Raw genomic sequence first — 11,357 nt, forward strand, 5'->3', positions numbered from 1 at the left:
AGGAGGATGAGGGCTGCAGCTGGAGGTATCCCATGCTAAAGAACACTGGACCCCAAAGACTGGAAGGTATGTGTAGAGACATGTCTCTGTGTGTCAGAGCCCTGTGAAGCAGTCTGTGAGACTGAATGTATTGATATGTGTTTCTCTTGATGTTGCAGAACCAAGATCACTATGCTGTTTAGGTCTACTTACACATCCGACCTACAAGCTACCCCAGAAACAAGATCCAAAGCTGCTACGTAAGTTTGACTTTTAGTGATTTGCATGTTTTAAAATCTTTGTACAATACTAGTTTGAACTTCTTTCACATAAACATTAAATTATATCTCCACAGATAAAAGCCATGGGTCCTCAAACATCCCACCCAGACAAGCGGAAGGCAGCCGGAGAGCAGAATACGGAGGCGTGTGATTATTTCACTTGCATAACAAAAGGTTTGGAATTTATTGCTTTATTATAAAGTAGAAATAAAAGCGTTTGCGTTTGAAGGTCAGGTCTTTACCTGCTCTCGTCTGATGCAGCGATGGAGATCCTGTCAGATCCTGTGAAGCCCGAAAAAGCGTTTGACAAGCGTGGACCCCGCACTTTGCGCGCAACATGGTTCCTTCAAAAGCAGAGGCAAAAGAAAACTTCTTTGCGGTGTTTGCTGCGCCGGTGTTTGAGAGGAACAGCAGGTAAACACCTCTCATGACTGATTCAGATGATTCTGGTTTGGTGCTGGATATCATGCGCTGTACTTCTCTCAATCAGATGGTCTTTAAAAAACACACCACGAGTCTGGGAGCCGGGGCGCGTCTTTTGAAGAGGTGGATAATTTCTATTATTCCTTTTGGTGAGTAAAATAGCTCATTTAATTTACATAACTAATGCTGGAAGAAAACATTTACATCATCTGTTCATGCACATTTACATTCTGGAAGGTACACAACTTACGACTCAAATGGGGGAATTTTCCATATTTAGATGAAGAGGAGAAAGGAAAAAGCTAGATAGTGAAGTAATACTTGGATATATATCAATACTATGAGAGATATAGGAGATATATATACTATGCTATATATATATCATTAGTTTTTGATTAAATTATTTTGTAAAATTATGAGTATTACTTCATGTAGATATTATTTTTAGCAAACTAAACCATACACATGTATGTATGTATCTAATGTGTATATGTATATGTGTGTGTATATACATGTATATGTGTGTGTATATATTTATGTATGTTTTAGTTTATTACTTGGTAATAATTAGGTAAGGCTGTAGATTTATTAGGCTAGATGTCCATGGCATCCTAGCAACTTTATCTAACCTTTTATTTCATTTATATACTCACACACACACACACATTAAAGTGGTTTTACTTTACCAACCCTACACCTAAACCTACACTTACAATTAACTACTGCCATTTAGATATTCAAAAATGTAATGCTGTATATTTATAAACACTTCCTCATGGGGACCTAAAAATATCACATGAGTCAAAATTTACACAGTATTCCTATCCTTGTAAGGACATTTGGTCCCATACTTGTGATAAATCGTTATATATATATATTCATTTTATATAAAATATAAAAAAATGTATTTTGATTTCTGTGTGTTTCTCTCAGTGAGATGAGAGAGTGGATTGAGAGGGCAGGCCTCTAGGGCTCAGAGAAAGAGGAAGAGATGAATAGAGATCACGGGCGCTTGTTAGTAGTTTGAGGTCAGGCACGAGATCAGTGATCTTCCTGCGGCGTCTGTGTGAATGTATGTGGCGTGATGTGATACGAACCGGCCTACAACTGTGGCCCGCGGGTCAAAAATTCAGGGAGGAAAGCCAGGAAAGTCGGAGAGAGGAGGCTAGTGGCGGCAGGCAGGAGGAGAAAAGAGCGGGTCAGTGCCACTGAACACTCACTGGTTATAAAACATAAATATTTTCAGTTTTTAATATATTTAATTAAGCTGTAAATGACCAAATATCAAATTACATCTATGTGTAATATTTTATGTATGTATAAATGCAAAACCTTTAATTAAAGCAGAAAAATACTTATTTATACATTAATAATCATATCACAATTAAAATGTGTTATATAAATAAGTACCTAATACAAATAATTGTATTTTTATTATTGCAAATGTTATATAATTGCTGTGTTCTCCTTAGTTTTATTTTTCTTGTATAACTAATATTTTTAATATATATATATATATAATAAAGCTTAACTAAGAAATAAACAGATATTAAACTTGCCTGATGCCAAAGGCAATGTTATCATTTTTAATTAAGTTTCTTGATGTACAAAAGTAAAAACAAACAACCTCTACAGTCAAAACGTGCCTTGCAGGATATTTAAATAAATTAGTCACTTTAATCTGTGTATTATAATGTCTGTGTAGGCTCTGAGTTCTCTCCACGGTTTTATGTGTGTGCAGGCCGTCAAGCGCGAGAGAGGAGGCTGATGCGGGTTCAGAGGAGGAAGGAGGAGGCGGCCCGACAGGCAACACAGCGGGCCCAAGAAGGAAAGAAGCCAGAAGAGGCCATCAAGAGGCGGCAGAAGCTCAGGACCACTTGCAAGGTGGAAGCCCTCCACGTCTGATATCGCGTTCAGCTCTCTGCTTCGGCGGCTCATCTGTCTCTGCTTCTCTCAGACTCACAGCACCACTTCACAGAGTGACCGACAGCGTCAGGATGATGGAGGTGGAGAGCTCTGTGACAGCTTAGGCTGACCAGGTACAGCTTCAGGCTGATCGCTTCTTGACACTGGAGCCAAAACCAGTCATACGTGAAGCGGTTTTGTAACCAATGCACTCATTTACAGCAGATATTTGAAGTTCTTGCACTTTGTGTCAACATGGCTGGCTTTGTGGTCAGGGTCGCTATGTTGGTGTTTTACTGAGTTGATTTTCTGAAACACTGGCTGCATGAGGAAAAAACATTTTTGAATTTGGTTTGTAGTTTTACCAGGCTGGATAGCTTTTGGCCTCTGGGAATAAAGAGGCAGAGTAAAGCGGCTCTGGAGAAGCGGGTTAGAAGCTGAAACCACTCAAAACCACTGCTATTAAACCCTATTTGCAGTCAAGTTTATTAATCTGTGTATGTACACATACTGTTGTTCTGTATGATTTTAAATGTTTTAACAAGGCTATGTTTATTTGATATATTAATATACAGTAAAAACAATTTAAATATTATTGCAATTTCAAATAACTGTTTTTCTGTGAGTATAAGTAAAATGCCAATTTATTTCTTAAGAGTACAGCTAGTTATCAGCATCATTACTCCAGTCTTCAGTGTCATGAACCTTCAGAAATATACACAGTTCTAATATACTGATTTGCTGTGAGACATTTGTTTATCAATGTTAAGCAGTTTATGCTGCCAATATTATTGTGTATTTTGGATGAATAGAAACTTTCAAATAACAGCATTTTATTAGAAACCCTAAACGTAATTTTAATTCTTATAATTTTTAAATAATAATAATAATACAATAGACAGACCTTAATATTTTAATTAATATTATAATATTTATAAGCCAGATAAAGCTATATTATATTATGTTATGTTATATTTATATTATATGAAACCTTCAAACAAAAAAAGCAATAATAAAAGTAAGTACATTTTTAAAAAAATTAAGTAATAATACTAAAAGTATTTAGATTAATTATATTTTTTTTTTTTTAAATAGAGTATTATGAACAGTTACAAATTCAAATATATTATATCATATATAGAAACATACATCCTAATGTTTTTATGTATTATTTTTTAAATATTAATTATTTAAAATATATTATTAGTAATGTTTTTAGTTTTTTTTTTTAAGCAACATTTATAAATTACTGCTATTTTTGGTAAATGCTAGTTAGTCCTGCAAGGTTGCTCAGGAATTATTTCTGTAGTTGGAAGCCTGCGTCTGTGTGTTTCAGGTGCAGGAGGTGAGCGATCCAGATCTGAAGGAGAGGAGGGGTGGAGATGCAGAGCGCAGCAGAAGGCGGCCCGCGAGAACTAGGCCACACCAGCTCCAGGAGGGAGGAGGGCCCAATAGCAGAAGGCTGGAGCAGGAAGATCTGCAGCTGCTCATCAAAGCAGTCAACCTGTTCCGCGCGGAACCAGCATGAGTGAGTCTTCATATGAAATCACACCCAGATCTCCAGACCGTACAGGTGATCGATGTTTTCTAATGGAGGTGTGCTGTGGTGGACAGGTGGGAGGTGACCGTAACTGCATGAACAGCGCCAGCAAGCGGCCTCAGGAAGAACCGCCAAAGGCGTCATCAATAACGCCGAGAACACTGCAGAAACCCACAGGGGTGATCACGGCGCTCTGGGTTCATGCATGCAGATTGATGTTATGGCTAATTGGCTTGCTTTCTTGGTGGCAGATCTGAAAATGAGAGATTAACGAAGGCCTTTGAGGAAGTTTCAAGAAGGAGCGTTACGGCTGTTCCTCCGACTGTAAAGACAACGCAATGCCATCAGAGAGATTGATGGTAGGTCTGCATGATGATTGCCAGTTAAATTAGTCTTGATAGGGTTAGATTAGAATCGGAGTTGCAAGTAAATAATAAAACTAAAATAATACATGTAAAATAAAAGAAAGATAAAATTTTTTTCTAATAAATTAATAGAAGTAATATTAATATTAATTAATGTTTATATTAGTACAATTCTCATATCTTAATATTACTTAATAGTATTATTATTATTATTATTAGCATATTCTTCTTCTTCTTATTATAACAATATTTTGCACTTTTATTATAGTAGGAGAGATAATTATAATAGCTTTTTATTACTAATAAAATGTAAAATGGTATCATAATATTAATAATAATCATAATATAGATTATTTTTAGAACACACTTTTATAATAAATTAATTTAATAATACAATTTTTGTATTTTATAAATAATACTAAGCAAAAAAATACTTGTAATAATATTTCTCTGACACTTTTATTATAAGTACCGACTAATAAATCATAATTTATGATTTACGCTGAATTATTAAAATTTTACACAAGCTCAAACTAGAGAATATCTAATAGAAGTTAGTATTTCCCATTTTAGAGTGGAGTATCCTCGTAAGTACTTTCATCTAGTAGCTTAAACACCATATAAGATACCATTAAATAAATTAAAATGTTTCAGAATAAACCAATGACCGTCAAATGTTGGAAGGAAAAGCACCTGTTGTGATCATGAGTTAAAAATCGACATGCGTCATCCCCAAACAGCCCCATTATGAACACTCTGTCCAAATGTTTCCTCCAGCTGTTAGTGGAGTCCAACCTCGCCCTGGACTGCAGAGGGCCCAGAGCTGCTGGAGCAAGGCGCTGAGGCAAATACCCAGTGAACTACACGGGCGCTGGGAGGGTCCCTCCGACACCGTGCCTGGGCTCCAAGAAGAACTGCATGAAGAGATACAAGGTTTGATCTACATCGTTAGTCATCACAAACTGACAGACTTGTGTACACCTTCCAAAACTTTTTCTTACCTAATTAAACATGGTATAATTGTTTACATATAGGTGCCCAAAGTGTCTCTGGAAGAAAGACCGAGCAACATGTTGAGAATTACAATTAGAGGTGCTAAATTAATAAAATAAGATCTTTTTCTAAAAATTAAAGTATTAAAATTTCATAATAATAAATAGAAAGCATTAATGAATGAATGACATTTAAGCGTAAAATATAGAAATGTATTAGAAATATATTTAAACAGCAAAATTGAAACTTTATTATATATTATGCAGAACAACAAATGACATTCAGATAAAAATAAAATTCATTAAAGTAGAATTAGAAAATATACTAATTAAAATGTTCTAAATCATAATACAAATAATAGGTATTATAGAAATTATATTATAAAACAAGAGATAGATCCTGTAAATAATTACATCTATATATTTTTCTTTCAACCAAACTAAAAAACTATTTTTTTAAACAAAACTTTTACAACATACTTAAGAACTTATTATAGCAACAAGGAGGAATAATTGACTCTGGGCTATTTGTCCTTCATTAAGAAAAAATATTTGCACCTGAGGTGAGTGGGTTTGCATTATTTTCCTAATTTGCCCAGCCCCAAGTCGAATATTCGCCACCTATATTATAATGTCTGTAATTCTTAAATCTTGTTAATCTTAGAATGATGATTACATTTTCTTAATATTTGAAATACACAGATCATACTAATAAAACCTTGTGCCAACATACTTTTAATGCAAGCTGATTAATAAGCTAGAAATTAGAACAGGGTCATTAAAAAATATATTTTTGTACAAATTATTTAAAATCATAATTATAATAAATGTAATATTATTCATATAACTACAACACATTTCTTATTTATAATGCTCACTGATTAATAATATAGATTTAGAGGTGCTATACAATTAGATGTAAATGTTTTACTCTTTGTGTAATATTTTAATATTTATCCCAGTATTAATATGGCATTATTAATATACATAAATTGGTGTCATCTTTGTCAATAAAATAATAAATCTAACACCTTTAATAATAATGCCAAACCCATGATCTCTCTCGTGGGTGTTGTGTGTTTCTGCAGGAGCTGGGTGGAGATGATAAAATGAAAGCCACTTGAGGCAAGTTGGCGCTAAAAACAAGAGCCAGCAAACATACCACGCAGGAAACACACAAACACACACAGCATAGATGCTTTTGCTTTATTGTATTTGTTCCTTGTTTTATAATAAAACATGAGCGTGAAAAAAGCCTGATAAATTATCTTGTTTTTGTCTTGTGACCTCAATGCGCAGGCGCTGTACTACTTCTCTTCCTCCAGCGTAGCAATGCATGCCGCTGCAGATGCATTATAGTCAGGCTGCTGCGATTGGACCACCACCAAACCATAGAGTATTTTTATTGTGAGCTCGCCAGAAAGCAAGCGTTTCCGTCCTCTCTGCTCTTTCTGGTCCTGGAGTGACTAGTTATGAGGCCTCCAGGACCAGAGCTGAGCACCAGCAGATATTACAGACAACATATGAATATACATGGCTGCTATAGCGAGCTTTATTATAGGTGTATTTCATACGTCTTTGATGGTTGTGGCGTCTATGCTTCTGAGAAAGACAAGCATGGCATTGAAACACACAAGTAAGTTTGTCTTATAATGGACGAAGGCGTTTCGGCGTTCTGGGGTGAGTGTGAATAATGCTGTCCAAATCATAAATGTCAGTGTTTTCCTCCCAATAATAATGTTAATTTTTAAATATTATAGCATACATTAATGTTGGGGGCTTAAACAATTAACTTTACCAGGCAGAAAGGGTGTTGTACCAAATATCAAACATATGATATGAGAAAAAACTAAACATCAATAGCAGAATTTTTTCCCTTAATTTAACTTTAAAAGTTTTGTTGCATTTACAAATATAAACCATAGCAGAGTGATTACCAGTTTTAAATATAAATAGGATAAAGCATCCATCATTAAAAACCCTACCATTAAGAATCAAATAATCAGTATTTCTCTATTGTTAAAGCGAAATATTAATAAACTATAAATAAACACTTCTTTTGGATCTTAAAGTCTTTAAACAATGCAAAAGTATTTTACAAATATAGTCCCATGAGAAACAGTTGCTGTCTAAAAGCGTAGATGCTTTTGAATGGGTGGGGAATGGCAGATCAAAGGTCAGCTTATTTCCTCACATCTATTCTGGCCTCCAGCTCGTACAGAGAGATCCTGCGGCTGCTCAGCACAACATCTACTGGCCGGTATCCTCACAGATGGGAGTGGATCCTACATAAGACAAAACAACAACTTTCATTTGGATACTTTAAATTTCTGCCAATATCTAGCCCTCCAAAAAAAACCTTAATTGCTTCCTTCCATAAAATTAAGTTTCCTGCATTTCAGTTCAAAAGAAGTTGTTATCATTTTTTGAAAGCACAGTGGATGCCAAAACCAGTCTTACATTTTGTATGAAAGCTTTTGGTCATTTTCCATAAAACTAAACTGACATATTTTCACCACTAACATTTTTCATTAGAAACCAATACCATACGTTTCACCGTATGATCAAGAAGATATAAATAAAATGATTTCCATATTCCCCCAATTTCTGTTTGCTGTCTGTAAAAATAAAATTAATAAATTTCTTAGAATTAATATTTTCCCTTTTAATGCTCATTTTGTTCTCCTTAAACCTTTTCCATTCATCAGTTGGTGCAAAAAGGTCCTCTGTCATAATACCGCTGTTTCTTTTATCAGTGAAGCAGCATATTTGTCTTCAGCAGGTTTTGCTTTCAGTTCCACCTCGCTCTAGAAGTGCGCTCATTTTTAGAGACATCCTAAAGGAAACCAGAGTTAGCGGCTCAGCACCTCAGCCTCGGCAGAAGCCAGGTGGGCGTGGTGCTCTCACCATTTCCAGTTGCGTGACGTATCATGTCAGCTGGCGGTTCCCCGTTCCACACCTGTGCCAAAGCCCCGGGCCTGTTGTCCTGTGTATACGTGTTGAAAGACTGGAAGCTGGCACTGGGTTGCTGACCATCATCTGGCGCCCCAGCTTGCTGGACAGATTCTGATGGAAAACAGCTGTGGTTAGATGAGTTTCGCGTGTTTTTCCAGTGTAGCAGTTTTAACAAGAAAGCGTCTCTACCATGCACGCCCTTGCAAGCCAGCCCGTCCCAGTTCCGATGAGTGCAATGCATGCCTGCGCGGGATGGTGTCTGGATGAGACCAGCCCACGGCTACTCCACAGCATTAGCTATGGACCAGAGGCATCTGTCATCTACTTTGCGGATCTTTGAAATAGATTGAGACAGGGCTGGGAGTAAAGTCTGTATTATGCTAGTTCATTTAGTATTGCCTGTAAATGTGATCTAAAATTAATATTTTCACCAATGAAAACCACTGACTTTATAGATCACCACTATTAGTGAAAGCAAATGTAAATAGAGACATTTATTAAAATGCATAAAAACTAGTTAAATTAACAAAAAACATAATTCACTCTTCAGCTGCAGCAAAAGAATTTCAGCCTAGTTGTATAGATGTAATTTCAGAATGCATTCTCAACAAACATATGCAAATGATTGCATAATGTTTTTATGATAAACTAATAAATCATATTTTTAATTACATAATTCCCTCCTATTAAAAAACTATTTTAATCCAATGTTTGGAAATGTATGCAGTAGTGCATATCATTATATAACTGTACCATTATTTATATTTAAACACTAACATTGTTTAAAAGCCAATTTGCTCCTAATGACCATGCATTTTCCCAAAAAAGCAGGATAGTCATCATCTTTGTTTGAATTTAAAAAATATATTTAAGTTAAAATTACTAAATCAAATAAGCTGATAAAAATAGACACAACAATGTTCTTTCAAAGCCCCTCTGCAAATCCTTTGCTGTAATATGACAAAATGCATTTAAACTGGCTTTACCAGTTTGTGGCTGTGCAGCCCAGCCAATCAAACAGACTTGGCCTTTCAGAAAGGTACAAGGTTTAATAAAACAAGCTACGACTACTTTAAATGAGATTGTGCAGTAATACTGTATTAGAAAAATAATTTTGAACTTTAAATTGTATTCTAGTAGTTGCTGAAAAAATGAAATTCAGATCTTGTAAATGAGCAGAATGTGCACTTTACTAATCCGCCTCAATTTGCAAAGTCTTTTCAATAATACACTTATAATAAAGTAAATCTGATTACTGTCATACGATTTTAACACAAAAGAATGAATCAAAGTACTTTCTATCATAACTGATTGGTTGTCACAGAGCTTGATTAAAGCGTGCCTATAATATGATGAATTCTGACTGTGTTGTGTAGTATAATGATGTAATAGTCCGTTCACCTCTGAAATTGAAATGTACGGCAGTAAAGCCTCTCTGCTATCTGGCTGAGCAGCTTTCCAGAGTAATTTTGAAATCAATAAACTCATTATGACACTCTGAAAGACAGAGAAGCAGCGCCAGAGAGTATTAATGGTCAAACTCTGAGCCAATGTTCAGATATAAACAAACAGATTAAACCAAAGGAAATTGTGAACACATTCGTGAATCAGTTCACAGTGTTTCTGCTGCTTTACCTCCGGCTGCAGCTAATACAATCAAAGGCATGCTGTACGAGTAATGTTGTGATGTATTCACAGATCCTCGATTTATAGTTCTGCAGAACATCCAAACGTGAGAACAGCAAAGCAAGACACTACATTAGAATAAAAATTTTTAAAAACACTTCTCAATTCACAATTTTGCAAATTCTGCTTCTATAACACTTTATTCTTAAAATAAAGTTGGGTACAATCTACTTCATAGGTCTATAGATTTTAGGGGGTGTGTGAGAAGAGAGATTTTGGGCTTTCAAAATAAATCTTAAATGATAAAATATATATTTTTAGAAAATACTAACATTTACTAAAACTAAAGCTATTTTAAAAAGTATATTACTATTTTTTTATATTAATTATTACTAATTTGAAAAAAAACAAAAAAAACTAATACTAATATTAAAGTAAAAAAAAAGCATGACTTACTTTTTCCTGTGTGGCCTTAGATTAGTGACCAGTTTAGCATCTACTGCAAGTTCTGTTATTACATTATTATTTTATTTCTTTTAGAATTAAAATACTAATATGTAATAATAATAATAATATATATAACAACAACAAAATTAAAACTTCTTTAGCCTGCCTTAATGTTCTGAAAATGCTTGTACGATAAGGCACATTTAGATGGAATGATCAAATCATTTGAATATTAAAACATAACATTTCGGCTTACGCACAAAGCAGCTTTGTCATATGATTGTATTTATCTTTTTTATATCCTATTTCATCTTTGTTGTCTTAGCTTGGTGGCCTGCCGATCGTTCTCTGTGAGCCCCAGGATAGTTCTCCGAGGTATTTGCAGTGGCCCATATCGCGTTTTAGGTAATCAAAGACCACTTCCTGCAGGTTGGTCTCACTTCCTGCGTCTCTGAGAATGACGCCCGCTCGCTCGATCCTCAGCCTCTCCAGCATGCTGTTCTGAATAATGTCGCCAGGATTTCCGCTGCCAGCAGAGACAGTTACAGCACAGCCATAATCTTCTGTCCATGTCGTGACAAGTTTGTATCCTATTAGTTTACCTCTGGGCAGATCTTTGGAGAAGCTTTAGCGTGAGTACCATCTGCTCTCTGGAGAATTGCCTCTGCGTTCAGAGTGAGCTCCCGTATTTCTCGATCTCGGCTCCAGGTCAGCTCACGATCTCTTCACCGTTGCCTGAAACACAACTCAGTTTGGGTACTTGCTTTTCTAATTACAAACTATTTTGGTATTCAGATATATATTTAAAGCTTCTCATACCTTAAACCATGCTCCAGGAAGTGGG

This window comes from Puntigrus tetrazona, chromosome 7 (genome assembly GCF_018831695.1).
Source record: "Puntigrus tetrazona isolate hp1 chromosome 7, ASM1883169v1, whole genome shotgun sequence".
NCBI lineage: Eukaryota > Metazoa > Chordata > Actinopteri > Cypriniformes > Cyprinidae > Puntigrus > Puntigrus tetrazona.